We start from the raw sequence: 14,951 nt of genomic DNA, 5'->3' as shown, positions 1-14,951 counted from the left end.
GATTTAAATTGAAGTTAAACTTGGAAGAGAATTATAAAAAATAAATGCAACCTTTTCTGACGTTTGCTTGCAAGTGGAAATAACTCAGAGTGACATATAATTAGCATGCTTCTTACGAGGACCAAGTATGCAGTACAAATGTGATGTATAACGCACTGTCCAATGCATCAAACACGCTTCGTATAATTTATTTTTTTTATTGGAGATCGCCACTTTTTATATGTTTTTAAATTGAAAATATTTCAAAAATGTTGCATATTAATATTTGAAAATTTCATTTCAAGTCATCAAATATTTCATTCGAAAGTTTGGCCGGGTTCTTTTTTATGTTATTTTAACACGCGAAGAAAAATTTTAATATTTATTTTGTTTCACCAGTCGCTTGCTTCGTGCTGGCTTTTCATGTCTGGGTGAGTTTTTGTTTTACTTGCCTTAGGAACCATCCGCAAACTTCTTTAAAATTTATGTATATTTTAAAATAAAATTTTCTGGGCTAATTACTTTTTTATTATTAATGCATAAAATAAAATATGCCATCTAACTTTTGTCTTTCACTTATATTGTATCTATTTATTCTCAACGTGGATTGGATTTTAGTTATTCAACGACTGCTCAGCATATTTTGTTAGCCAAGATCGCAATACACGCTGATGTAAAACTGAAGTCCACCAATGCAACACGCGATGTTTTTGTTCACGCTAATGAAGAACTTCTTAAAAAAAGTTTCGTCATAAAGAAGAAACAATTTAATGAATAAATAAGTTTAGATATATCGCTGCAAAAATCTGTTTTGACGATTTCTTGCAATTTAAAATTGTATGATGCTCTAGTTTTTAGTTTTTATAAACTAGGATTTTTTTATTTTGTTGTTCATTTGAAAATATATCGTGTGTTGGTTTGTAGAAGCATTAAACAATTATTTCTTGTTAGGTGCCTGCTAATGGTCCACCTGCACGATAGCGCTGCAAAATTATTTTTGCCAAGTTATTGCTGGAAATTCTTATTATTTTTCTTTTTAAAAAAATGTTGTTTTGTTTTAAAAACTGATATAAACATAAAAAAACCATATACATGGAAATGATTGTTGAAATTTTGTAATAAATTACTAGTACCCCCATTATATCCATTATAAAATATTGAATAATTTTTAAAATTTGCACATTAATGTAAAAGTCTCAATGTAAATTATTCCCTTAGTACTTATCAAATGTACTAATTACTTAAACATAAACGCCTCGGTTGGCGATCGTCTTTTTGCTCTAACTTCTTTTTCTTGTTCTTTATAATGAAGCTCTGACATACGCAGACCCACTTACATAAAATTTCGGTATTGAAACATTTGTGCCACGAAGACTGTACTATCCCCATCACACGACGTACATACCTTTTATGTATGCAAGCACAAGCGCTACATCATACGCGCATGGCGTATGATAATTTTTGAGTTACGGACCGAAGTATTCGAACCAGGCCATCGTTTAACTGCAGGAGACATGGCACTTCTACCGACTGAGCTAACTCACCGACCAACTTATGTTAACTCCTGTTAAACACTTACAAAAAATCTGTGTTGGTTTTTCTGACTCTTTTCTCTGGGCGTATCTACCTCCTCCTCTAACTATTATTCCATCACTTTCGTTTGGGAAATTCATTTTAGAGCGTTGTTAAACAGCACGGAAATGGAGCTATATAAAATATTTGATTGATTGATTCAGGGGAGAAGATGCATTCCCACACCAGACCACGAAGGAAGAAAATATTGAAGATATTGTGTATAATATTGTCACAACTGCCCGGTAGAATGTAAGACCGTAGGCAACGGCGTCTTTGAGGTTACGTTTGTTCGCTAGTATGAGGTTTCGCCTAAGATCTGAATCTCGAACAGCCTTTACAGATATTATTTTCAATGCAGTTTCTTATCTTTGTTGTAGGTCGTAAATATGGTACGACAGCAGAGTCAACCGTTCAATATCCTGTGCCAGCCGGTTTCGTAACTGAGATCAATATATTTGCTTCATATGTTCTTTACTATAACGTAAATTTAACGCATTTACCAGGACGTCATAGTTAAAATAGTTCTCGACTGGGATTATTTGGTGAACTTCTGCCGCAGACCCAAGTAATGCTACCACAAGAGCTGTTGCCCGCTTTTTTTCATTCCAGCCATAATTTGTTGCAGCTGCTTTAAACTGGGTTTTATAGATGTTACAAAAATTTCTCCGACGAGTGTTGGCGCTTTCAATGTCTTCGCGGTCACGTGGATTACAGATGTGCAGTTTATTTTTATTAATTTTTCCCAGTTCTTGTTTAAGTTTGTCCATTTGGCAAAATAACTTCTGGTCAAACTTTATAACCTTTTGATCAAATTTCTGTTCAAATTTTGACATGAGGTTTCCATTTTTGTTTTGATTAATGACAGCTGCTTTTCAATTTTGACTTCGCACGGTTCTCTGAATTCTCTTAACTGTTGTATTATTTTTGCATCAATCACGGTTGAATGTTCAATTTTGGCATAAATTTGATATCTCGTTTGTTATATTTTTATTGACTATTGTTCATTTTTGGCATAAATTTGATTTCTCGTTAGTTTTATTTCTGCACACGCATTTGAATTTGTTGAAATAAAATAAGCTGGACCAAATATTTTGTTTAAACAATGTTTTATTTTTTTCTCATTAAAAAGCCAATGCTCTTAAAAAGTGTTTTTCAACATTTTTTTAATATCAATAATTTTAAAGTAAAAGTGTTGGTTATAAATTAACCGAGACACTTCTTTTTGAAAAAATCGTAATCAACATTTTAGTATTCTTTAATATAAATCTGCAAAAATAACTGATAAATAAAATGAAACAGGATGTGATTGATAGTTACATTCAAAATTTAATGATGATATTTAAATAAAAAAATATGTGCTATATAAACTGTAAAAAAATAATAAATAATGAATCATAAATCAGTTTACGGAGTTTGCATTTTATTGAAAAATTAAAAGAAAGCATTGAACAACCATTTTTACATATTACAGTGAGAGTATCAGTAAATAAGCAGGCAGAGAAAATAGACGGACAAACAGAGGGAAAAACAGACAGACACACAGACAGACACACAGACAGACAGGCACACCCACAACCACATTTGCTCAATATAAAAATATAATTTGTGAAATCGCGCGCAAGAGACATAAAGCATTGAAATATTTATTCATTGATTCGCTATAAATTCATTGATGAGCTGTTATTTAACATATGCTTGAAAATTAAGTCCATCAGTTTTTTTTATATATTTATATATATATATATAACGAAATACTTGCCCCATAACTGTTTATCGCAACAAATAACAAATTTGATGTAAATGAAAAATATTGAACGAAACAAATTAAACTCCAAACAGTAAAACTTTATTTGGAACATTAATATAAATAAAAAATTTTAATTTTTTTATTAAAATTTTCTTACTTAATTCGATATCACCAGCTTTTATTATTAGTTGCGTTACCTAATTATGCCAACGTTAAAATATGAACGGTTACCGACATATTTTGTTCAGAAAGTTGCATATAGAGTTGCAAAGAACTTTAAATAACGACAACAACAACCGCATGCTTCTTGTTTCACTTTTTCAATTAAGTGATAATTATAAAAGTTTTCCAACAATTTCTACAATCACGTATTGCTCTACGAACGTGAGTCACACAACAGCTGTATCAAGATAGTAAATAACACGACGAACATGATGATAGTGACATGGTGATATGAGAGTGACATATACATATGAAGATAGTGAAAAAGTGATATGATGCGTATGAAGATAGCAAGATGGTTATATGACACATGAAGTCGTGATAGTTATCATGGTAGTGAGATACAAAACGATATGATATAAAGGAAGATAGTAATATGATGTTATGACACTCAGAAGTTCTTAAATCTTCATGCCACTTTCATAAGACCTCTCGAAGCCATAAATGCGCATGGACTGGACAATTATTTATAACCTCAATATCCGTTCTATCCACTTATAACTTAAGTGAAAACCATAATAAATTCCTTCTTGTTGTCCATTTTCTACTTGCCAATTTTAATTAATAAACTTTAAAAGCAGCTAGTGTAAGATGTTTAAAAAATTCAAATAAAACTACAGCATCGTTGAAAAAAATTTCAACAAAATGAAAAAAATCTTGAAAGCACCACGGTTGATTACAGTGGCGGATCCAAAAATTCGCAGTGGAGGGTGATATTTGAAATTTTAAAGTTGATGAACTTGTTTTTCATAAGCCCAGTTTAATTTAAAGAATATTCAATAATGACGTCAAATATTTAACACTTTTACACAGAGCGATAAAAGCGATGACGACCGGGGGACAGAATTTTTTGAAGCATTGCCAAAGTGCAGATCCATCTGCTGTGTCGTAGGCTTAAGACAGATCACTGAAAGCAAAGTAAAACTCTTTTTGTTGATTTGTCCAACAGTGAAAACTTTGCCTGTAGTGCTACGTCCAACTCGGAAGCCACATTGACTTTTGGTGAAAACGTCTAATTGGCTCACATATTCCTTAGCCAATTCTAGCCCGGATCATTCAGATGAAAACAGGAAACTGTTTTAATGATCAACACAGTTTGATCGATCTTTAAATTTTTTTGCGTTTGAAGACATGAACAATGAGAGCATCTTCAAAATCTTTGGACATGGATTGATTTTTCCATAAGTCACCCTTAACCGCGACCGATCTACCGATGAATTTAGATCCGACGACTTTGAAAATCTTAGCTGTCAACACTTGATGTTTTGCCTGATACCATCTGTGGTATTACTTTTTCAATTTTTCTCATGTCACGGTTCGAGGTTAGGTCCTATATAATTATTAGCCGGACGGAATGCGCTTCAGAAATGCCCGTGGCTATATAAAAAGCAGGTGAGCTGGAAAAAGGGGATTGTTGGCGGAGTTTTGGTCATGAAGCAAATGTCGGTGGAAAGTACTGTTAACGTTGTTATTATTGTTGAATTAAGTTCAAAATGCAAACAATATTTTTTGTTATTTATTTATTTATTTATTAATCAATTCTTAACAGTCAGGAATTGAAATAACTAAACTATTGTTACTAACGAAATAAATAAATAACGAAAAATATTGTTTGAATTTCGAACTTAATTTAACAATAATACCGACGCTAACAGTACTTTCCACTGACATTCGCTTCATGACCAAAACTCTGGCAACAATCCCCTTTTTCCAGCTCATTTGCCTCGTATATATCCACGTGCATTTCTGAAGCGCATTCCGTCCGGCTAATAATCATATAGAACCTAACCTCGAACCGTGACAGCTGGGTACTTTCGTTTGTTCACTCACTCACTCACTCACTCACTCACTCACTCACTCACTCACTCACTCACTCACTCACTCACTCACTCACTCACTCACTCACTCACTCACTCACTCACTCACTCACTCACTCACTCACTCACTCACTCACTCACTCACTCACTCACTCACTCACTCACTCACTCACTCACTCACTCACTCACTCACTCACTCACTCACTCACTCACTCACTCACTCACTCACTCACTCACTCACTCACTCACTCACTCACTCACTCACTCACTCACTCACTCACTCACTCACTCACTCTCTCACTCACTCTCTCACTCACTCACTCACTCACTCATATATATACTTGCATTCATATTGAAATATAAATTATATTTCAAAAACATTATCATAATTGAACTCGTGGTATCACATTTGTGCCATTTGTTTGATGATGTTCCATTGTGGATACGTGCTAATGTAAGTATATATGCTAACATGGGTGGGTAAAAATTGGGCAGAAGAAACATTATAAAGCATCTCAGAAATGTTATTCCGTCTACAAAAGTACCAGTTGCTCAATGTACCAGTACAAAAGTACCAGTTGCTAACTACCGTACTTTTAAAATCTTCATCTTGTAAGCCCACGGATAATCATTGCAAATGTTATTTTTAAAATTTTGCTGCTTTAAGAGCTTCTGCTTGAAAACAAATTCATATTTTATTTTAACTTCATTTTTAAAATCGTTTATTTTTCTAATGTTTTATAATTATCGCGACATTTTTCTTTTTTTTCAAACGACAGTTATACACTTTCTGTTCCTGCGAATGTCGAATGTAGTTTCTTGAATTTTATTTCCAAATCTCAACATCGTGCTCCACTCATAGCGCAGTTTAAAAATATTAGATACGTTTCATTTTATATTAAAAAGTTTTCAGCCAAAATCTCAGTAGCTATTTTTGTCAACTTATCTGAATAATTTTATAAACACTTATTGAGTTGTTTTCCTGTTTAAGCTGTGAGCATTTAACTTTTATTTTTTTTTTAATAAAAAACAATTCACAGCCTTTACATTCCTTATCGGAAATCTTTGCCCAGGGTGGTCTTTCTCGAGAATTAATTTTCTTCTTCAGGTTTACAATTCATTTGTTTCATGGTCAAATAAAAAGAGTGTGTTATATTGTGATGATGTGTGTGTTGATGCATATAAACAGCTGAAGGTTGATCGGTTAACGTCAACAATAAATAAACTTCTAGCAGAAAAATTATATGATCATTACATCATTAAAAGTTGGATTAACTTTGATAAAGTTTGACAATCGGGTTATTTCATGTATTTAATTTTTGCAATTTTCTGAGAAAACGGTACATGCTGAGAGATTTCGTTTTATTTATTGTTGCTCACCAATCAGATAGCTAAGTTCTGCTATGACCTTCTAGATGCCTGCTACCATAAGAGCTGCATACAAATGATAGAGATAGACAGAGATACAATGAAATAGGATTAATACAAGCGATATTAAAAGTTATTTAAGATAGAAAATTTTAATGATACAACGTTTATAAAAATAATTGACTGTGTTGACTGACTGTTGACTACGGGTTCCAGACAGATAGCATTGAGAACAACTATGATAACAACGCGAAACATGGCACTTTTACCACCTTAGCTAAACCGTCCCAGATTAGTGTTATAAGATTTACTTGTAAGCAAACAAGTAAACAAATATGATGAAATAAAATAAATATATAATATAATAAAAAATGAATATATATATATATATATATATATATATATATATATATATATATAAATTACATATGTTGGAAGAAGACCATATTTTACATATTGTATGAACTCTACCGAATTGTTGGCATTAATCAATTTAAAGTTTGTCCCCCTAAAATATCCCCTCACTGATAAACAAAGAGAATTTTAAAATTTAGAATTAAACTGTCATATCTTAAAGAAACCGAACAATATTGAAATCTAGAAAATTTTGGTAAGGAAAATTGAAAAGACAAACTTTAAATTGACTAATGTCAACAATTCGGTAGAATTCATACAATACTGTATATATAATATATATTACATATATATATCGACGTTAAATATATATGGTTTGTGAAGATATGTATAGGCATGCAGACACGCTGTATATAAGTGGAGAGGTGAACACGATTGATTCGACTAATATTTTAAAGAATCGAGAGATAGTGGTGTGTGTTTCGCGTTTGAATTAGCAATCAAATTGTCTGTAAATAAACACCGATAGCATTTTTAGCAGTATATTTCAATTGATTTCAAAACACAAATTTTCATACGTTTAAAATATCGAAATAGTTTGTTATGTTTCATCCTTATACTTGAATCGTCTTGCAATATACATGTTGCAAATTTAATCTTCATTTCGTGAAAAAAATTGTCGGGCTATTTTCATTTTTCAGACCGGTGCATAATTTCATACCATTCATTGTACTGTTTGCATTGTTTTCAAAGTAAGTTTGTGTAAATAATAATATGTTAACAAGATGCACTGACCACAAACTCGTGCTAGATAAAAATATAATTTTAATTTTTAAACTTTAATTAGTCTAGATGTTTGAAAATAATTTAACAAATTGATTTTGACAACGCAAGTGAGTTAATGAACAAATTTTGTTATATTTTTATTCTTAAAAGATTTATTTAAAAATTTTTTTTAAATGAATTGCCTCAATAATATAATCTAATTGATTAACTTTGTTATATTTTTGGATCTTAAATACTTTTTAGAGAATAGATTTTTTTGTTTGATTTAATTTTTATTACTAATTATTTAATTTGATATTTCAATCTTGGCTTCTTCAATCTGGGTACGTTTGCGTTCGAACGATGTCTCTGCCACTTTCTTAATAATTAACAGCTTGAGTCCTAACTTTTCGTCCGACATTTACACACACCAACACACACACACACAAACACACACACACAAACACACACACCACACACACACAAAGTTTACTAAAAATAGTTATTAACACAATTTATAATTGATGGATGGCTTTTTGGACGTTTTGTTCATTTTTCATGAATTCACAAAAATTGAAATAAAAATATCAAATTAATCGATCAGCATAGGAAATCTAATGCCAAGAAACATGGACTATTAACGTTGACAGCTATTTTGAAATATCATTTATACAAAATATTAGAAAAAGCTTTTTAAATGAAAAAGCCGCTATTTCCTTACAAGTAACTTGAAACGTAGGCTTTTCATGAAAACTCGAGCAACACTGCCTATAATTAAAATTGTATTTCTAACATCGGAATTTTCAAACAAAAATGCCACCAAACCCAAATCATAACGACAACAACCGCAGCACTGTCCAACAGAGGGTAGAGAGTCACATCAATATACATTCAGGCAATGGAACGTCGACAACAACAACATACTACACCATCAAACATTCGAATTTTAACAAAAACTGCCACATCTCAACGAATATATGCATAACACACAAAATACAGAATTGGTGAAAAAATTTCCTTGCAAACCTTCTAAAATTAATAGACACTACTACGCAGTTTAAAACGTACTAAATGTATCATAAAACAACTTCAACCTAACTCAGTTACAAATTCAACCTCTTTATAATCTATTTTATAATGTATAATGCAACAGCGATTAAAGATTAACATTGCTGGCGATGGAAATTCAGTCATTGAAGTCCATCAACTTAGATTAAAAATTAAGAATTCTTGTCAGAGATCCTAATATTTTTTTAAATAACGGAACGGTTGTACAACGTACACGCATGCATTCTTCAACAAGGCTACGATATTGGCATTATTTTATTATAAATCATATCACTATAATTTGGTCATTATCATATCATTAACATTCACACTATCTTTTTATTATCATCATCATATCATTACTATTTTATAATTGCCTAGTTACAACTTCATCATCATCAAAATTATTTTATCCTCACAATTAAAGTCATTGTTATTGTTATTGTTATTATTATTATTATTATTAGAGTCAACAATAGCAGCAGAAATAAATTCCGCAACATCGTCAAGGGCATCTGTGAATGGAGCGCAACAATTGCATTGTAACGAAACCAACATTAAAACAACGACCATCAACAACATTAAAACGAACAACAAACTGAGCATCAAACAATCTTTGCCATTTCATTAGAATGAAAGCGTTATAAAAATCCAACAATCACCCCTTGCAAAAATGGCTGTAAAAACATCTGCAATAACATTCAGAGTCATTATTTCATAAAACCTCTGCCTCATAGAAGCGTGTATCACTCACATGAAATTGCAAAGTTATTGCCTTTAAGCGGCCACGTAAATAACATCAAAACAGACGTTGACAACTGAATCAATAGCAATATAATTCTCAACAAATCATAACATCAACTGAAAAAACATAACATTTTTTTTTCAAAACAAACTTCAATGAAAGCAGTCGCACAATAAAAATAGGGGCTCTATTTTTAGGTGGTGACGTAACAACCGCAGAAAACAACAATAACGAGGAAACAGCAAGTATTAACAACAAAAACAACGTCACCATTTACAACAACAACAACAACATCACCTTAAACAACATCAATATAAAACAACAACAATAGCGTCACCATTAACAGCAGCAAAACGAACAACAAACTGAGCATCAAACAATCTTTGCCATTTCATTAGAAACCCTAACCCTAACCTTAACAACATCAACATAAACAGCAACATAAACAACAACAACATCGCTATATACATCACCATGATCAACAACTCCTAAATATTTAGCAGCAACAACAGCAAGATGAAAACATTAATGAAAATAAAAATGCTGGGACCTACTGCGCCTACATTACCACATGCAACAAGTCATTGAATGAATGTGAACAGCAGAGGAACATTAAAATGTCAGTCAGTAATTACTTTTAATGAACATATCATGGCGTACGGACGGTTCCTCTTCCTTACTTCCCCCTCCTACTCTACGTTTTAATTAATTTTCACTTTTATTGCTTTGTTTCGGTGTATTTTTCTTTTACTGTTGAGTGATTTTTAAGAAAATTTATTAAAATTACTAATAACAATGCTAGCATAAACAAATGCTCACAAAATTCAGCATATGCACACACACACGCCGCAAACACACGCACACAACACACACACATGTTTATACGCATACAAACAGGGAAAATCTTTTGACCGATTTATAATTTGTTGTCGTTTTGACGTTTTTGACTTGCATGCAATCAGTGAGGAACGAAGGAAATGAGTTCATTTGTCTACTGAACTTTGATAAACTTGAAATCGTTAATAGAATTAGATCAGTTTACCAAATTCAGTGTTCGGATTTATAAATTTTCTTTTAAATAATTTTTCAGTTGCTTAAAAAATGGCAGATGAAGGTCAACCCTAACGTGGGACCATTATACCAACAGGATGCCGTTAGCAACTGAAATCATTTCCTATTTCAGTGTTAAAAACACAATGAGGAAATAAGTTTGCATTTATTTAACTGCCTGTACTCTAGTAATACTAAGTTTCGGCGTTCCAGCCAAGATGCTCAAATTATTTGATTGGAATGCGGTATATAAGATGTTGTTCTCCTTTCTATCGGTGCTAATCAAGCAAAGTGTCAAGGCGTACTAATTTACATTTAACAAATGGCTATTGTCATGATTTTTAAAATGTTTTTGAGCCACGTTTTAAAAAACTTTTTAAATATTTAATAAGCTCAAAATGATCTAACTTTTGTAAAGTTTTCCAAATTTTGGCATAATGCTCGAGAAAATATGTTGTTAGTTATGTTTAGGTAGAATAAAGCTGGGAAACTTTTTGTGTTAGTGTTTAAAAAATTGAAACGGCAAGCTTTGAAAAAGTGAAGAACTGAGTTGTTGGGACTGTTTTGAGTGATGTGAGAGAAGGTAGCTTCATTAAACCTGGTGGTGATTTGTAAGCAGGTCTCTCTTTGTTTGTTTGTTGAGCACTTCTTGTGACAGTGTCATAATTTAGAAAGCCGTGCCATTTTTTGCGTCGTTGACAAACAACAAAAAGATGTTGATTTGACAAAGTGTTAAAACGTTCAAAGTATGTGAAAAAGTTTATTTTGATGGCAAAAGACTCGGTTTGTTTGTTTCAAGTCAGAATATAAAACATTAGTCGTTCATTACACAAGGGTTTAAGAAACTTTAACTTTTTATTTATTTTTGCATTTAAAATGTTGCTTACAATATAAAGTTACTTGTTACAAATGAGCCTGCGGACTAATTTTTCATTCATTTACCGAAATTTTAGAACAGGAGTGGGCAAACATTTGCTGTGAGGGCCGCATTGAGAACTATTTTACCTTTGAAGGGCCGCATATGTACTTAAAGAGCAAATTTTTTTAGACCCGGGGAAGAATTTTTTTAAAATTTGTGGCCGTAGTTTGCTCACCCCTGTTTTAGAAGAACAACTCCGATGTTTGTTCGATATGCACATGAAAAAAGTTGATGTTTACAATAAAAATGTGCACGGCATGTTGAGAACAGCAATGCTCTGGCGAGGCCGAATTGCTTCCTATGAAACCTTGTACGTTTAATCGTACCTACTGCTTTAATGAAAACCTCCATAACTATGTTGCAATAGCCCATACAAAATGTTCGTGATAATGTTGTTTGTTGTTTTTGGTATTAGTTTTATTTGCAATTGCAACGTTTTTTTATTGTAATTTTTCTGATGATGTTGCAGAAGGTTTGTATTTTAATTTGTGAAATTAGTAATTTAAGCGTGTTGCTTGTTTGTCGCATGTTCGAAGCTTCAACTTGGGAGTTTTAAACTCTTTTTACGTGATATGTTTTCAATTTGTTTTGCAAAGCTACTTGTGAAATTTAAAATAACTGATGATGAAACTGTTCATTTAAAATATTTTCAAATAAATATCAGAAAAATAACACATGACGGCGATGTAATGTTGTATTAAATTCAAAATGTCATTTCATAAAATATTTTTTTAAACTTATCGTAATGTACAAAATGTTAGCGTGCAACTCCTGCTGAGAACAACAACGCATCGGAAGTGATTAGCAAAATTAATGACAAAGGTATCACAAGAAGAAATGAATTAGTTGAAACTCCATTACGTACATTTTTTTTAAATTTATTTTTTTACTCATTAATTCGCACTTTCTTGAAGGCTCTTTATTCATGTAGCAACATTGTGTTTGGATTCTTCATTGACGAATCCACTAATTAAGCACCTCTCTACCAACTGTACCAAATGTTTCCAACTTTGTTACTTATATTTTCACAACATTCAATGTGGCGTTCAACCAAATAAAAATTCATCAACAAATAAAATTATTGAAATTTATTCATTAAATTATTTTAAGGTTATCACATAATTTAAAGTGAATCTGTTGATTTATTTCCAAGTAGTTGAAAAAATAATTTCTCTCCTAAACCGCAAACCACCGACCAGCCATTTGAAGATTGCATCCACTTAAAGTTGCATGAATAAATGAAGAGAGAAGTGTTTGTGAATGTGAAAAGACATGTTCGCTAGTCAGGTGTCGCCTCACGTAGTTATCAGTCTTTTCTCAAATTTTTCTACTACAGAGCGATATATACTTTATATGTGAGTGATGAGATGGTGTAATAGTTAAGGCGCCTGCTCCTGAAGTTGCGGTGCAGTGTTTGAATGCAAAAAGACCTTCGTCTATCACACGCAATTATTACTAATATTATTGTTATTATTGAATAAATATTTATAAGCGCTGTTTAAAAAGATATCGAAAGCGCAATATATTTTCACATACTGTTGATACAATATCAACAACAACAACTTCTACTACTACTACTACTATTATACTACTACTACTACTTCTACTACTACTACCACTACTGCTACAAGATTTACTACTTACTACTACTACTACAACCACTACTACTAATTATAATAATAATAATATAAAAAATAATAGTTTCTAATGTTTTCGTACGAGTGCTGTGAAATTTTTTCTATGCTAGAAAATTTGTGCCATGATTTTAATTAGTAACCATCATTCATTGAAGGGTCGTTTGCGATTGACCAAATAGAATGTTACATATTGATTATCATAATCAAATTAACAGCGTATCTACTAAAACGAACAGGCTAAATAAGCACAAAAAATTTAGAACATCTGGGATGAAATTAAGTGGCTTCACAGATTTATTTCATTGGTGGCTTTTGTTACATCACTTAAAATTATATTCACCTTTGAGATATCAATGATAGGCAGGGATTTTTTTTTGCATTCGAACCCGGACACTGCATCAACAATGCCAGGCACGTTAGCCATTACACCATCGCGCCGCCCTATCACCATCTAACGCGCAAATCCGGATTTTTTAATGGGAAGGCGTGAAACGATACGTCGTTTTTCTCGTCATTTGCTGCATTTAATTTGTATCCACTTTTACACCCGTAAACTGAGCATTTATTCACCATTTTATATATAATTACAAATATTAAATACCAAGTAAAATTATTTAAAAAGAAAAAAAATTAACAATTAACGATACAAAAGTTTTCAGTAAATGGAACTCAACAGCATTTTAAAACAACGTGCACTACAAACAAACAAAGATAGTTTAAGCAAAGGTCATTTATTTAACGAAGCGGTAGCTTAATGCCTGGGCCTACTAAGCTCATGTTATGATGTTTGTCTGTTAAGCCTTTTGTATCAAGACATCTATGGCCTCAACTTACCTATTTATTACATTACAGCCTTAGCTTACCTAAAATTACAAAACTCAAGAGCCCAATTCATTCGTCATTCGGCGCCAACCCCACCACCTACATTATGCCTTGGGCTCCAACATAATAATAATGTAAAACTAAATAATTAACCTACCTATCAATAAGCTTACCGAGTTTTAATTTACATTACAAGATTGTTTCTAGAATTATATTATTGTCCATAACTACCTATGAAATTAAATTACTCTCAACCTTAGTAATGATAAATCTAACTGATGTGTTTTGAAAATAAATAAAATAACGCTTAAATATTAATATATGTATTTATGTATGTAATTGTGTGTGTGTGTGTGTGTGTGTGTGTGTAATACGGTGGTGATGCGTGTAATATGGGTGCAAGAAAAAATAGAAGCGATAAACTTACACACCTACTTATTCAACTAAATTAGGGTAGATGTTTTCTATCTATCCAACCTACAATTAAAATTATCCCTATCTAACTTACCCATATAGTTACCGAATGCAATGTAATGTGTGTGTGTGTATTTGTGCTGAATGACGCATCTTAAATAAATAAAAATAAAAATGGTAAAATATAAAAAAATTAAGACGTAGAGAGTAAGACACGCATAAATAAAAATATAAAAATTTAAAAAAAATCGATAAAATCGACAAACAATCTGACGAATTAAAGGACGAAATGAAGGATTTCAAAAACACTAAATATTAGGCATTAAAAATGTCATAAATAATAAAATAGAGTAAGTAAAATCCGAGGTAAACGAACGGATTAATGAGTTGGAACAAGAAATAGCCGAATCAAGAGAAATGAGAGCCGAATTACGATCGGCCAATAGAATAATAGGATTCCAACAGTGAAAGCGAAGTCGTAAATGTGGTT

The sequence above is a fragment of the Helobdella robusta genome (genome assembly GCF_000326865.2).
Source record: "Helobdella robusta unplaced genomic scaffold HELROscaffold_46, whole genome shotgun sequence".
Lineage (NCBI taxonomy): Eukaryota > Metazoa > Annelida > Clitellata > Rhynchobdellida > Glossiphoniidae > Helobdella > Helobdella robusta.
Note: the sequence above shows the minus strand (reverse complement) of the source record.